The sequence below is a fragment of the Notechis scutatus genome, chromosome 2 (genome assembly GCF_049901735.1).
Source record: "Notechis scutatus isolate UNSWTSFEM ecotype Mainland chromosome 2, rNotScu1.2, whole genome shotgun sequence".
Taxonomy (NCBI): domain Eukaryota; kingdom Metazoa; phylum Chordata; class Lepidosauria; order Squamata; family Elapidae; genus Notechis; species Notechis scutatus.
This window is the reverse complement of record NC_142010.1, coordinates 77,019,594-77,036,355: the sequence shown is the minus strand read 5'-3', so window position 1 is coordinate 77,036,355 and position 16,762 is coordinate 77,019,594.

The window sequence follows — 16,762 nt, the reverse complement described above, 5'->3', positions numbered from 1 at the left end:
GCAAATCTACCTGCAATAGACGAATCTCTCCAAACTGCTTGCCTTCCCTTGTGAACAGATAGATAAGGTTCCGTGAAGTTGGGAAGGGGGTAGCTCTGGGATCTCCTACAGTTGCACAATGATTGTAAGCTAATTCCACACTTGATCCCTCCTCCCTCCCTGGCTGGGCATTTCCCAACATGTGACAACTAAATGTGCATTCTTACTCTACCCAGACATCTAAAGAACACCATGGCCTAGGTGCTTTTTTTGCTTAGAAGATTAGCACCCCAACTGATGGGGTAATTAAATGATATGATTTCTTATACTCTGCAACAGGACCAGATCTTCATGCAAGAAATTGCTACGTTGTCTGACAGCTTATCTACTGTACTGCAATTCAGAATCTGTTTATAACATGAAGCTTTGGAGATCACAGCTGCGAGTAACTAAGTAGCTCTTCTCAGTTAGCTTTTCATTCTTGCGCTTCTTATTTTGATGCTATGAAGGATTCTCCTATCTTCTATACCTCATCTTTCCTCGTCTTCACTAATGTGAAGCAATAGCAATAGGAAGAAAAATCCTAATCTATTATTTCCTGTCTTCCTTTTTATGCTGATTGCCCCTACAGATAACCTGGGTAATTGCAGTACATTGCAGAAAATGAGTTTCTAGTATGGATTATACTGCATAGGACCCAGTGAAAAACGTTCCAGTTAAAGGCCTTTGAGATCTACAGGCAATATTATAGAACTGAAAGGAGCCAATTGGACCTGATAATCTATTTTATTTTCTTAAGACATAACCATTTCTATCACCTTAGGCATTTTCTCTGAATATTTGCCCAATATTTTCTTTTATAAGATTTTACAACAGATGAGGTATATGGAATATCTACTGAATGAGGTAACATATTTCATTGCTGAATGGTATTATAGGCAAAAATAAGAGCACAAGGGTCCAAGTTACATACTTCTTTGGAGTATTGAATAATAGTGAGAGAAGAGGAAAAAATGGAGGCTAGCAGAGTTAGGACATTTCAAGAATATTTTGCTAAAATAGCTCCGTTTACAGCAGCAGGGTATAAGACTGTTGATTCCTGAAGTCTCTTGATAGTTTTAAATAATATAATGGATCATATAGATACCAGATAGTGATGTCAGCTGAGAAAAAAATATTAGCAATTAACAGTGGCTAAATGAAGTTGAAAACAAAAACTAAGGACACTTCCATGAAGCACCATTTCTGTTCTCCAGTCCCTCAAATAATTTTGAATTTGGCTATGAAATGGTTTCACTGCTCCAGACTTTGAAATGTGGAGAACTGGGAGGGTACACAGAAACATTCCTTTTTCAAGGCTCTTTCCCTCCCCCCTGACTAATAGTGGAACTAATTCAGTCCAATACCACATTCTAAGCTATTTTGTTTTGCAAAAAAAAAAAAGCAACAACAACAAAAAATTCTGAGCAATTGCTCTAAGGTGCAGCTGTGAAGTTCATTCCATAATTGTATTTAATAGCTAGCTGTGAAAATGAAGGAGCGCGTGCTGGCAATTTGGAAGCCAGGCAATTTTCTCAGTATTTGTAACCATGGTTGCACGTTGGCCCCACGGTTGGAGGTGAGGAAAACGAAAGAGACGTTCTAAAGAATGCCTGTTGATAAGCAATAAACAATTCCAAGAGTAGCCATAAGAGAGAGAAAAGTGATAACAAAACCTTCAACCCCACCCCTCTCAAAACAGGAAAAGAAAAACAGTTGGGAAGGCACTTGGCAGCAGACTGGCCCTCTGAAGAAGAGACAACCTGGAAATAAGGAGAAATTTTCTGACAGTGAGAACAATCAACCAATGAAACAGCTTCAGAAATTGTGGGAGCTTCATCACTGGAAGTTTTCAAAAAGAGACTGGACTGCCATCTTTCAGAAATGGTGTAGGGCCTCCTGCTTGGGCAGGGGGGGTTTCGACTAGATGTTCTACAAGGTCCCTTCCAACTCTGTTAATCTGTTAGATGGGAAAGACCAATAGAATTATTCTCAATTTCACACATACCGTTTTTGTTTGGTCGGAATCCTAGAAGTTCTATTTCCTTTCCCGGGTCCACCAATGGATGCACTTGGTGGGAGTGACTCAAAAAGGTGGAATCATATAAAAGGTCTAACAAAGGGAGTCAATGGAAGAAAGCTTGTTAGGAATATAAGTCACCTAACAGGTATTTGGGTTAGAAATATATAAACCAGGATAAACATTTTAGTACTATATCTTTAAGGGAATGCAAGAGCATGCAATTGGGTGTGGTTTCTCAAACAGCCATAAGATGGAGCCAGAAACCTGGGTTGTTTAGTCTGAGTCTCAGAAGAGAGTGTAAGTGTATCTCTGTTTCCTTCTGTTGGAAAGTATTGCCGTTGCTCCATTTCTTCTAATTGACTGATATTCATGAATTTAATGTAAGTCTGATACTGAACTGTTTTTTGACACTGGACTTTGATATTTGGATTATCCCTGGATTGAAAACTGACTGATTTAACTTGTGAATGACTTTGGATTGCTTATTTTGGACTTTGCTTAAACCTTTCTGGAACTAAAAACATACATTTACTGTAGAGTGTATCTGTGTACTGTGTGTGTATTATTCAAACACTTCTCTCAAATACATCTCCCTGTATGCGCTCATTCTCCTAACGGGGAATTACCTCAACAAAGCTCATTCTAAAAGTCTACTGTGCCAAAAAACATGCCATGTCCTCAGATACCTGCCCATGGAAATCTATGAATGCTTGCTCTCCTGGCACAGGGTCAAGGGGGTAAAGAAATAGAGGTATTCATAAATTACAGTTGTGATAAGTACAATCTAGCTGGAGCACTAGGTCACAACAATGAAAGAGGTTGAAATCTAGAAAGTTCTAAACACAGCTTCCTATGGAGTCAAACATGGGAATTAGGCAGCTTAAGGGTGCTTAGAAAAGTCCATCACCTGCTTAGAAAAAGATCCCTTTGTTTGGAATATGTGGTTTAAGCATGCATGAATGTGCCAACGGGAATAGTAATTGAAAAGCATGATTGATATGATGGCTTGTGCTAAAGTCTGCTTCATTGGCTCTGCTTGATGACAGTAGGATGCTTGGTACTGATTCAGGATCTTAAGATGATACACAATATTAAAATATTACATAGATGTAGATTATAAAATATCAAAGTAGATCATAGTAATAGACTTCAATCAATTCCCAGATAATAGGTTTGGAAGTTGTTAAGCCTTTCCATCCTTCAATGCTATATACTATGTCAGGGTCCCCAACCTCTGGGCCACAGACAGATACTGGGCTTCACAGCTGGAGGTGAGTGAGTGAAACTGAAACCATTTCATCTGGTCTGGGGAAAAATTGTCTTCCATGAAACTGGTCCCTGGTGCCAAAAAGGTTGGGATGACTGTTGCATATGGCCAGTTTTTCCATAATTTTTCCCCTTCCAATACAGTTTAGATTTTCCCTTTCTTTCCTTTTGTGTTATTCCTTTCCCTTCCAACATCCTTCTTCTTCATTAGGTATTGAGTTCTCCAATACTGTAATTTTTAGGTGCTTTTAACAAGGCAAGTAACAGAAAAACCCCTTCAAGTCAACTGTAAAAGAACCAAAGTCTTCTCTCTGTGATAAACCAAACAACTTGGTATTTTCTATAAGTACAGAGATTGGCATTCCCTGTTCATTTCATTGCAACTATCCAAGTCCTTTTCTTTTACTACAATTTTTTTCTGCTTTTCTCCCCCATTGCAAATGTGATGGGATTGCAACTCCAAAAATTCCCAGCCAGCTTAACATTTACAGCTAGGGTTGCTGTCTGGGGAAAGGCTGAATGCTCATATATTGTTAGCACATACGCCATTTCATTACATAAGATCCTGCCACATCATTCTATCTGAACAGGGGTCTTCAAACTTGGCAGCTTTAAGACTTGTGGACTTCAACTCCCAGAATTCCTCCTCCAATCATGTTAGCTCAGGAATTCTGGGAGTTGAAGTGCACAAGTCTTAAACTTGCCAAGTTTGAAGACCCTTGTTCTATCACAATAGCAACTTTTTGCATCTGTGGGCAATTTGCTTAAGACTGGCTAGAACCAGTGAATTAATTGCATTTAGCTATTATGTGTTCTCACCAGAATTATATGGTGTAATTTCTCCTTTTCTGGAGTAACTCTGAAGAATTCAACATTCTAAACACTTGTGATAAATGCACACAATCAAACAGATGTTTTAAAATGGAGGGGATGCTTTAAATAAATTTCCATCTCACACAGTGCTGGAAGGCAGAGCTGTTCTGAACTGATCTGAAAGTCTTGCTAACAAAAGCAATGTGGAAAATTCCCTGAAAAATAGAAATATTGTCACAAGATATGTCACATACAATAAGATTACCTATTCTGCTTATTGAATGCCATGTAGTTCAACCTAATTTAGATGAAATACTTTATGGCAATTAAATACAACCCTTGTGTTGGAAGCAAAGATAGACAAAGGAACATAGCCCTTTAGGTGGCTGTAGAGCCATAGAAGGTAAGAGTTGAAAAGTCCAGAGTCCAAAGGTCCAGGTTAGAACAGGTATCCCTTATTACAGTTGATTATCCAGCTTCTCTTTAAACCCACCTAGCAAGGGGAGAGTTTGCCACCTCTTGGGACAATCTGTTCCATTATTGAGCAGCAATTACTGTCTGAAATTTGTCTTGATATCTGTTTGAAATCAACTTCCTTACAATGGAAACCTTTTGCTCTTGTTTTGGATCAACTTTGAACCAATTCTGACCTTCAGATACTTGAAAACAGCTATCATGTCTCCACAAATCTTCTCTTTTCCAGTCTAAATATACCCAATATCTCCAACTGTTCCTTGTATGCTTTTTTCCTCCCATGTTATTTCTCATTTGGGTTGTTGTTCTTCTCATGGCATTTTCCAGTTTATCCATGATGTTCATAAAAGAATTGGAAACAGTTAATCTAGGTGCAGTGTGACCAACAGTCCACAAAGAGGATCAATGGCTTCTTTTGAACATGACATTAAACTTTTGTCCAAGTGTATTTCACATGTATCACACTATTATTGGTAGGGTACAGTCAGTTTGTGTTCCAGCAAGATACTCCAACTGTGATGGAATGTAGTGAGGAGGTGGACCAGGAACAAGGGTGCATTTCAGAGGAGTAAGAGGCAATATAGCCCAGATATAGCCCAGAAAGAGGATGAAGACAGTCTCTACCTAATAGTTTACAGGATATATTCTAGATGCAGATAGTAGAGACTTCAGTCTGATAAGATTTTGTCTATAGGTGTGAAACAATAAAGAACTTAGCTTGGAAGGGCTGCCATAGGCCATTCCTGGTTTGGGGCCTGACATCAGCCTTTTTTATGTGTTATTGCTCAGTGTGGCTCCCTTTTATTTCTATGCTCATCCCTTAGCTCTTTCCTACCTGAATGTAAGACTTTGTACCTTGCTGTTTGAAATTCAACATGCTATTCAACTTTAGCCAATATTGCAGCTTGTCAAGATCTTGAAACTTGATACTGTCCCGTAAGATGTTTACTATCCCTCATATCTCTTTATCAACTGCAGATGGGATCATCTTGCTTTCTAATTCTATGTCCAAGTAATGTTTTATTTCATCTTTAAGCAGAGCAAACAAAACAGAAAAAAAGAAATATAGACATTTCATGCACATATACATGAAAATAGAGTTGTGTCATAGTATAAACATAATTTACACCTATAAGTAACACTTTGATAAGTCACAAGGAACATTAGGTCTTCAGTCCATTGGGTGAACGAGTCATGTATTTATCTTCCCAATGCTGAACAGTAATTCCTTTAGCAATAAGAAGGATGCAGAAATCTCTTTTCATTGTCCACTTATAATTTTCATGTATTTAAGTAAATAATTCAAAAGAATGGATGTCAGAAAATATTGAAATTTTAAATTATTTCAAACCTATTTCAAAGGCAAATTAATATATGTAATAATTTCTTCCTGAAATGTAACCATTTTACATTATCACAAAAATGTATTTAAATGAAATATTATTCTCACTGCATCTCCAATAACATGACAATTTATTTGTTTGCTTTCTGTATAAATGGAATGAATTCCAGAAAGTCAAAAATATGATAATTTTGTTGTTGAATAAATTGTGTCTATTGAACTTTTTGATACAAGTGATGTAAACATATGTTGAATGGCACAAGGCCTAGAATGGCACCTTTTAGTATGTCATCCAATGCTTCCCCCCAATCTGACACAGTCACTGTTAGATATTATTGCATTAATCTAATAGTACGTAGTCCAGTCCACATTTCATCATTTTTTCAACTGCAATCTCATGAGAGACTTTAATCTGTAAATTAAGTATACTATGCCTATCACATTCCCATGGTTAACTAAATTGTTTACTCCTTCAAAAGGAGATCAAAGTTGGTTTGACTTGCTTTATTCTTGATAAATCCATACTGGATTATTACATTAATTGATTTTATCATACCGTAAGTAACCATACCACCAAACCTGAAATCATGTCCTTCTAAGTGCAATAATATTCATCCAATAATTCAGATAAAACTGATCTTGTCCTAGACTCTTAAACATTTTATTCTGTTACTTACTTAAACATCTCTTATTTTGAGTTGTCCTTTTGCCACTTGTTCTGCCTATGTCCACCTGAACATAACTGTCCTTTAGGGAGAAGACTGAATAAAAGTAAGAGTTAAAGAACTCTGCCCAATATCATTTATTTTTCCAACATCTGCTCCTACTAATTGACTTCTTCCTTTTTCTATTAACTTAGAAAATATTATTTTTGTTTTTCCTTCTTTTACCCTTTAACCTTATTTTATTTTTGCATATGCTAGTATTTTCTGATGCAGCTCTTTGATGATTAAATCCATCTTCTACTTCTATACATTTCTTTTGAATCTTAGTTCAATTGACTGGTTCTAATTTTTAATCTTTGTTCTTTAATCTCATTGAAATAGTGTGACATTGCATGTTCCCAATTTTATCTTAACTTTGTGAAGTTTCCAATTTTCCTACATTCCTCTTCATCTGAGTATTGATTTCAATGGGATCCCAAATGCTAGTTTTTTAAGCTTGATGAAATTTGCTCTCCTCAACCCTAGCATGTATATATAAATCTATGCTTTAATTTCTCCATCTCTAAGATGATATGGTCATTTCCTCCCCAAGTTACCATTGCTTTTACTAAACTCTAAAAAAAGTGATTTATTGTTTATTCTTCAACCTATGAAAATTAAACAGTCAGAAAGACCTCTGTAGTATTTTGGGAGACTTTGCAGGTGTTAGCCAAGTTGTTTTTCCAAGAGATGTCCAGATGGTTAAAAACTTTTATGGTACTATGTGTCTTCTGCCTGAAAGTTCAGTAATTTGGATCAGAAGAACATAATTGAGATCTTCTACTTTCGCATGCTGAAGTAAGATGCTCAATTCATGGTTGATGAAATTGAGTTAAATTTGAACAACATTTGGTGGTGGGAGGAAGGGAATGAGGAGAAAAATCATTCTTAGGTATGTTATGGTTGGCCCAGTCTGCTCCTAGAGTTTTATGAAGCGATACTTCATCTAGGCTATTTTAGGACAAGGCAGCAATTGTTTCAAAAACTCACTGCTGACACTTTTTCACTTTTTGGCCACTGGGGAGTTGAAGTATCATTGTTAAAAAGATTGTGGCATAAGTCCTCTGTTGCTCTTCTGTACGATCCATTAGCATACTTGCAAGCGCCGCGCTGTGATTGGTCAGAACGCACGGCAACCTGATTGGCTGAGCGAGCCGCACTGATTGGCCCTCCGCGAATCCCCCGCGATTGGTGGAAACTAATCGCGGGAGATTCAAAGCGGTGCCATTGGCCGCGGCCGCCGCAGCCAGAGAATAAAAGCCGCCGTTTTTCTCCTGTAGCCCGAGCCGATCTCGGGACTCAATAAAGAGCTGAACTAAGTCACTGGCTCCTGAGTCTCCTTCCCTGCGACGGACATGACACTGGCAACGAGGATGGGATTCCGCAACTGTTCCCCCACCGATCACGTGGTCCTGAGGGAACGAGACCGACGAGATGGCCAGCCTCGCACCGCCCGCACCCTTTAACCAAGCTACTGAGGACTGGGAATCGTACATTGATCGGTTCCTGATGTTCCTAGAGAGTAGCAACCTCAAGGACGCAAACGGGCAGAAAAAAGGGCTGTTTTCCTGACACACTGCGGGCCCGCAGTGTTTAAAATGGTGAAAGCCCTTGCGAGACCCGAGGACGTGAAGGCGATGGACTGGGCTGAGCTCGAACCGTTGCTCCGAGGCCACTATGCTCCCGCCGTGCCCACCCTCATCAGGCGGCACGACTTGTACCGGAGGGACCAGAAGTCGGGTGAGAGCATCAGCGACTTCGTGGCAGACCTATGGAATCTAGGAGGCCTGTGCGGTTTCATGGACATGGACGAGGCACTACGAGACCGCGTCGTCCTCGGGCTCAAAGACCCGGTCCTACAAAGCCGGCTGATGGCAAGAGGAGACATCTCCCTCGCCGATGCCCTTGCCGAAGCGCCGCCGCCGAGGCAACCCGGAAATCGGTGGCTCGAATGCGGAGACAGGACACCGGGGACCGAGCCACGACCTCCGAGGCGAGCACGACAACCGAGACGCGTCCAGAAGCAAGCCACCGGGAAACCACCACCCACCATGGCGACCTCGACTCCACCTCCGACACCACGGATGAAGAGGAGAACATCCATCGACTCCAAACAGAACGGGACCGGCGCGATCGACGGAGTCGTAAGTCGGGGCCCCAATGTGCCGGGTGCGGAGACGACCACCCTCGATCGGAGTGCCGGTTTTTCGACGCGATCTGCCGGCACTGCGATAAGAGAGGCCACATCGCCCGAGTCTGCCACCTCAAGAAAGCCTACAGCCCCCGACGACGAGACAACAGCGGCTGGAGACGAGATGGCACCCCCCCAGGCCCAGGGACCGACAAGCCGAGAGTCGTTGGAACCGGGACGGACGGGGCCGACGGGACGGCAAGGACCGGAGGAGCGAGGAGACCCACCAAACGGTCGTCATCGGCCATTCATAAAGCGCAGACGCCCGGAAGGTATACGTGGAAGTGGGCATCGAGGGCAAGCCATGCAAAATGGAGGTGGACTCCAGGTCCTACCTCTCCATGGTTGCATGGCGGGAAATCAAGTGCCTGGTGCCCGAAATCCACAAGAGGGGACTGGAAAGCCAGAAGCTAATCCTTAAAGACTACCAAGGAAACCGCATCCCAGTAGTCGGAACAGGACACTTCAAAGTGACATTCAAGGGGCGCATGGCGAAGCTTCCCCTGACGGTTGTGGACCGAGATCGCCCCAGCCTTTTGGGACTACAGTGGTTTGCGCCGCTCGGAATCGAAGTGACGGGCATCGACCACGTCGCAGAGGCAGACTGGGAAGAGCAACTCGCAAGGGACTTCCAGGAAGTGTTCAACGGCACCCTAGGCAAGTACCGAGGGCCCCCTATTTCCTTCAGCCTAGACCCCAGCGTTCCCCCAATACGTTTAAAACCACGGCGGGTACCTTTCGCACTCCGGCCTAAGATCGATGAGCAGATAGACAAGCTCATCAAACAGGGGGTCCTAGAGCCAACTGATCACGCCCGGTGGGAGACCCCCATAGTCACCCCAGTCAAGCCCAATGGGTCGGTGAGAATCTGTGGGGACTATAAGGCCACCCTAAATTGTGCCTTACAACAAAGTGCCTACCCCGTCCCAGTAGTACAGCACCTACTACACTCACTGGGGGGAGGCAAGGTTTTTGTGAAGCTCGACCTGGCACAAGCTTACCAACAGTTACCGGTCGACGCAGAAACCGCCGAGGCGCAGACCATAGTAACCCACCGGGGGGCTTTCCGCTGTAAGAGACTCCAGTTTGGAGTCAGCGTAGCCCCAGGAATTTTCCAGAGCCTCATGGAAAGACTCCTACAAGGAATCAAGGGGGTGGTGCCCTACTTCGACGATGTACTGGTGTCAGCAGCCAACCAAAGAGAACTGGAGGGTCGCCTGAGGGAGGTACTCACAAAATTCAAAGAGGCCGGGCTTAAAGTCAAAAAAGAAAAATGCCAACTGCATACAGAGAGGGTCGAGTTCCTAGGATATCTCCTAGACCGGCACAGTATTCACCCAACCGAAAAAAAAATCAGAGCCATCAAAGAAGCCCCCAGACCAAGAAACAAAACAGAACTGCAGGCATTTCTTGGGCTGATTAATTTCTACAATGTTTTCCTACCCCAAAAGGCGACCACGGCAGAACCGTTGCATAGGCTGCTCGATAAAACAGCTACCTGGACCTGGGGGAAACGAGAGGAAACTTCTTTCAACCAAACCAAGGACCTACTCACATCAGATGCCGTCCTTATCCAATACAACGAGACCCTCCCGCTGACAGTCACGTGCGACGCATCACCGTTCGGGATCGGGGCGATCTTCAGCCACACACTCCTGAACAGAAACGAAGCACCCATCGCCTTTTACTCAGGAACCTTGTCGAAGCCGGAAAGGAACTATAGCCAACTCGACAAGGAAGCCCTGGCAATCATCGCCGCCGTCAAAAGATTCCACGAGTACCTCTACGGCAGGACATTCACCATCATCATGGACCACAAGCCGTTGTTGGGCATCCTGGCAGGGAACAAGGCCACCCCGAACATTCTATCCCCAAGAATGACAAGGTGGTCTGAGTTCCTCGCCGCCTACAGTTACCGGCTGATCCACCGACCCGGCAAAATGATCACACACGCAGACGCCTTGAGCCGCACACTGCTACCCGACCTGGACGCCGACCCAGCACCCACAACATCCACCTTGAGCATCGAGGCCATACCCAACCTCCCCCTAACCGCGTCAGACATTGCCCACGAAACCAAGAAAGACAAACGTCTGGTGCGGGTATTACAATGGGCGGAGAAGGGCTGGCCGGAAAAAAGACGTCGACGAGACATTCAGGACTTTTAAAAACAAACAATTGGAACTTTCCACGCAGAAGGGGTGTATATTATGGGGGGACAGGGTGGTAATCCCAGAAAAATTACAAAAAAGGTTCTTGGACTTGTTACATGAGGGGCACCCGGGAATCGTCAGGTCAAAATCCTTAGCCAGAAGCTACGCTTGGTGGCCAGGGATGGACAAGCAAATTGAAGCCTGGGTGGCTAGCTGCAAGCAATGCCAGGAATCCAGACCATGCCCATCCGCAGCCCCAATTCGGGAGTGGGAAACCCCCAGGGGACCATGGTCCAGGATACACCGGACCCACAAAAGGACACACATTCCTCATAACGGTAGACGCTTACTCCAACTGGCTGGAGGTAAGCGACATGAAAACTACCACCACCAAGGCCGTCATCCGAGAACTCAACAGACTATTCTCAACCCACGGCCTCCCAGACGTGGTCGTGTCAGATAACGGACCACAGTTCACCGCTCTGGAATTCGAGAAATTCCTAGCGGAACGGGGAATATGACACGCCCTGACAGCGCCGGCTCATCCGGCGGCGAATGGTAGGGCGGAACGAATGGTCCAATTCACGAAAAAAACAATTCAAAAAATTGAGACTGGAAACATGCAGGAAAAAATAAATAAACTTCTTTTCATCCAACACATAACCCCAAACACAACGACCAACAAAAGCCCCGCAGAACTCCTCATGGGGAGGAAACTAAGGTCCCCCCTGGATAGGCTGCATCCCACATACAACCCCGAAAAACCCACCGATTCATCAAGCAGGTACCAAACATTTACACCAGGCGACGCAGTATACGCAAAAAACCTGAGAGGGGACCCCCTCTGGATACCGGTGACGATAACCCAGGCAACAGGTCCCCACTCATACCGGCTACAAACAACCGACGGACAAGAATGGAAACGACACATCGATCAAATAAGATCAAGAACAACCACAACCGACATGCAAACAAGCACAGACAGACACCCAGAAAGAGAGGGGAACCTCCCCAGCACAAACCAAGAGGGGAGGGAAAACCCCGGGAACCAACCCAACCAGAAAGAAACCAGGAATACTTACCAACCGAGACAGAAACAGACACCCAGATCGAAGCCTCACCAGGGAGAAGCATCAGGCCAGCTCAACCAGCCCGGAAAGACCGAGCGGGAGCAGCGACAACAGCAGCTCGACCAGCCCGGGTAGACCGGGAGGGAGCTGCAACGAAAGGCCCGGATCACACTTCCAGGCGGTTCCATCGACGAGGCAGAGAGCGACACAGAACCCGACCGAACCAGCTGAAGGCCAACCAACAACTAACCTGCGCAGGTCAAGTAGGCAAGTACGGAGCCCGCCTACTTATGGGACTACGTCATGTAGGACCATACCAAGAGGGGAGGGGTGTTCTGTACGATCCATTAGCATACTTGCAAGCGCCGCGCTGTGATTGGTCAGAACGCACGGCAACCTGATTGGCTGAGCGAGCCGCACTGATTGGCCTGCCGCGAATCCCCCGCGATTGGTGGAAACTAATCGCGGGAGATTCAAAGCGGTGCCATTGGCCGCGGCCGCTGCAGCCAGAGAATAAAAGCCGCCATTTTTCTCCTGTAGCCCGAGCCGATCTCGGGACTCAATAAAGAGCTGAACTAAGTCACTGGCTCCCGAGTCTCCTTCCCTGCGACGGACACGACAGTTGCCCTCCCCACCGCAATGTTACCTGTGGTTTCCCCTGAATGTTGGGGACACCTTTGTCATATTTTCTATCAGAATTGTGTAGAGTCAGGTAGTGCCTGGAATGCACTACCTGACTCTGTTGTTACATCCTGTAGCCCCCACTCCTTTAACCTTAAACTATCCACTATTAACCTTAAACTATCCACTATTGACCTCACCCCATTCCTAAGAGATCTGTAAGGGGCGTGCATAAGTGCACCATCGTGCCTACCATCCCTGTCCTATTGTCCCCATTTATTCGTACCTATTTCCTGTATTCTTACTCATGTTTATACTTTTACCTATTATCTTGTAAGTGATTGACAAATCAAATAAATAAATAAAAAATAGAATTACCACCCAGGTTTGATCTTTTGTTGCCAGTTCCTTAATTTCACATAGAAGATTGGAACAATTGTGAACAAAGTGAGAACAATTAACCAGTGGGTTATGCTATTTTCCCAAGCACCAGAGGGCAAGACAAGAAGCAATGGTTGGAAACTAACCAAGGAGAGAAGAACTAAGGAGAAATTTCCTGACAGTGAGAAGAATAAACCAGTGGAATGTCTTACCTTCAGAAGTTATGGTTGCTCCATCACTGGAGGCCTTTAAGAAGAGTTTGGATAGCCATGTGTCTGAAATGCTATAGAGTTTTCTGCTTGGGTGGGGGGGTTGGACTAGAAGGCCTCCAAGGTCCCTTCCAACTCTGTTATTCTGTTATATAAATCTAAATTTTTAGCTTAGTTCTAACATAAAATTAATTCCACAGACATTTTTCTCACCACAAGGTGGCTGCAAGTTGAGACTTACTGTACCACTTTCTCAAGTGATGACTTAGTGCAGAGGAGCACTATTTGCCTATTGGTTTGTAGGAGGATCAAGTGTGTTTTGTGTTATCTTCAACTTTGGCTGTAACGAAAAGAACTTGATGCCAGAATTGATCTGGTAGTTTTTAAGGAGAACCAACACTCTACTGCTTTTAATGAAAGCTTGCATTAATTAATCAGAATACAGCATGTTAAAAGAAAACAGGGTAGTGGGCTCAATGAATTATAAGAATGAACGTTCTGCACTTCAAGCAATGTCAATATTTTGCTGACCAGAATTCCAATGAGACTTTTGGAGGCTGGGATGGGAGAGCAGGCTGGCTTTGACTTTTTACATTAGTCAATAAACTGCCTTTCAGACTTCAAAGGTGAGACTGGTTGCCAATTTTTTTCTAGTTTTATAAGTCCCCTAGTTCATTTCTACTAGTCAAGAGACAAAACTAGAATTCTACTTCTGATTTACTCATGGCATAGGTATTTCTGGGGTTCATAAAAACAATTCAAAACATAAGAAATGGCTAGCATTTTCAGCAAGAGAAGGAATATATTACTCAGTCATAATTACTCTACAGTATAAAAGAGGCAAAAGAGATGGACATTTCGCCAAGCTCCTGTGTGAAGTGAGGAAGCAAAAACCTGTAGAATCCACCACAGCAGAAGCTAGACTAACATTATCCCAGCCTCCATCTTGGATTGTTTGTAGAGGATATGTAGGGGGTTATAAGGAATGGGACTCTTATCCATCTAAAAAGCTGGTTATGACTTATGATCAGATTATGATGTTTTGACTTAACTTGCTAGTTTCTTCCAAGTATGATATGCTTGGTAAGAAAGTGATAATTTAGTGCAATTTAAATGACATAGATTATGCATAACATCAGATAGATTCTGTATGTAGCTGTTTAGATACCCAATGTATTTTTTGAGCTTTTGCCAAAATGGCTTGTTCAGTAGTATCCCGGCAAAACTGAAACTGGCTTTCTGAAAGAATGAACACATAGTTTGGGAATGTCCTCAGAGGGGACATTTTATGGGAAATACAGCAACCAGTCTATAGTTCTGAAAAGGTAGGGGGAAAGATTGAGTATGTTTGGCTTTCATAAGATCCACAAATGCTGTCTCTGTCTTCCCCTTCCATGTTGGTTAATGACACAGCCTCATTCTGAATGACAAAATGCACATGCTGTCTTTCAAAGTGACTTGAGTGAATTAAATATCAATTTAATAACAAGAATATAGGAAAAAGCAGCAGCATGAAGTAGCATCAGCTTAAAATTATTTCTAAAGCATCAAGTTATAAAAGGCCTTGGAAAATAACTTCTTTGCCTAGGATAAAGTTATTGTTGGGTAAGTTAACTTCAGAAGAGTATTGCAAACTTTAAAAAGTCCCTTGCGATAAGTTTACACCAGTTTCCTGGAACAGTGGTTTTGAGAAGAAGATAATAATAAAAATGTATTACTACAGAATTCTTGCAGTGTCTTGCTCTCAAGGCATTTCAAATCCCTAGCTCAATTTCTATTCCTTTGCTTAATATGCCCCACAAATGAAAGGAGACGGTATCATCAAGAGTGTAAAAGGATTGAAATGGAAATGGGCTGGTCACATAGCAAGAAGAACTGATGGCAGATGGACCAAGGTAGTCATAGAACGGATCCCACTTGATAAGAAGCATCCACGAAAGAGAACTAAAAAAGATGGATGAATAACATTAGTAAGTATTGCGGGCCCAACCGGCAAAAGAAAGCTCAAGACCATATTGGTTGGAAACACGCAGAAGAGGCCTTCATCCTGCAGTGGATAGACAATGGCTAAAATGATGAAGATGATATTTTGAGGACATAGTGCTGGATGGAACTGACTCTAGATTTTGAGCATATGACATATGATACCTTGAAGTTCTAGTTCTCTGAATCTGATCTGGGAAACTCAACATCTTGATCTTCATGAGACACCAAGAGAATTAAGCAGTGGTGGGATTCAACCGGTTCGCACCACTTTGGGAGAACCGGTTGTTAACTTTCTGAGCAGGTTGGCGAACTGAATTATTTGAACCCCACCACTGGAATGAAGTATAATCAGAGCTGGCAGGGTCATGTGATATGATATATGTTCTGAGTGAGTGCATTGCACCTATTCATTTGTATTATCACTCTCACAAGGTGTGACTTGAGGAGTTTAGTGCGTACTGCTGAAATAATCCGATGATCATGAATCTAACTTTTATGAGCTGTGTTAAGGGAAGTTGAGTATCCCAAGGGCTAATCAGGGCTTTCTGATGATCTAGGACAGCCTAGTATTGGAGCACAGCAAGATTATGATACGTGGTGCTCCTGCTGCTCCTTTTCTTTCTGCAAATAACAAAACAGTAGCGCTGAAATTTGAGCAGGTTTCTGGTCCTTCAGGCAACGATGGAGAAGGTTCCTTCTCCAATTGTTTTACTCTTGTATTCCTAAACTGGGTTTCTTTAGTTTGCTGGGGGTAATGGCCTGTGGTCTTCTGCACATAAATGACAAGGTTTAACTCTATCGGGAAACACTTGTCCTTTTTCCTGAAGGCTTTTCTGGATAGGCTGTGATCATGGCAGAGTTTGTGTTCCATTCGGGCCCCATGGGGATTGCTCAATCTCTCAGGCTCCTTGACCTTATTTTGCTGTGGGAGAGGTAGAAACTCTGTCTGCCCCTTTGATTAAGCAACTCAGAGTCTGCAAAATAATATTAGTTGTTTGTTGTCCAGTAAATTCCAAATTTGTCCCTTCTCCCAGCAGCTAATCTTTAGGGGATAAACTCTCCACCGGGACTTGTGTTAACTGTGAGAGAAGAGGGAGGATTAATGTCAAGGGTATCTGGCATATGACAGAAGTCTCTGGATTAACTATGCTGACAGCCAAGACGTTTGTATTGCAACATTGCCACATCCCCAAAATTAACACTCTTTCCCATATTTTAATCTTTTTAATTTCTTGCTGTCTCAAGCTCCCTTGGGGGAAGTTATTTTGTTCTTGCAAGTGGGGTTCACGGTGAAAGGTTTTGCATCTTTCATGTATTAATTTTGATGCTGCAGATAAATAGCTTTGGATAGCATTTGCATCATCTGCAATAAAATGAAGTCATCCACAAAGTAGAATGATGTGATCCACAATAACTGCATCTTTTGGGGCACAAGGATGATTACAGATAAATCAATAAATAGATTTATCGTATCAATTTCCAAAGCTTCCCGCTTGCCAATTATTCTAGGT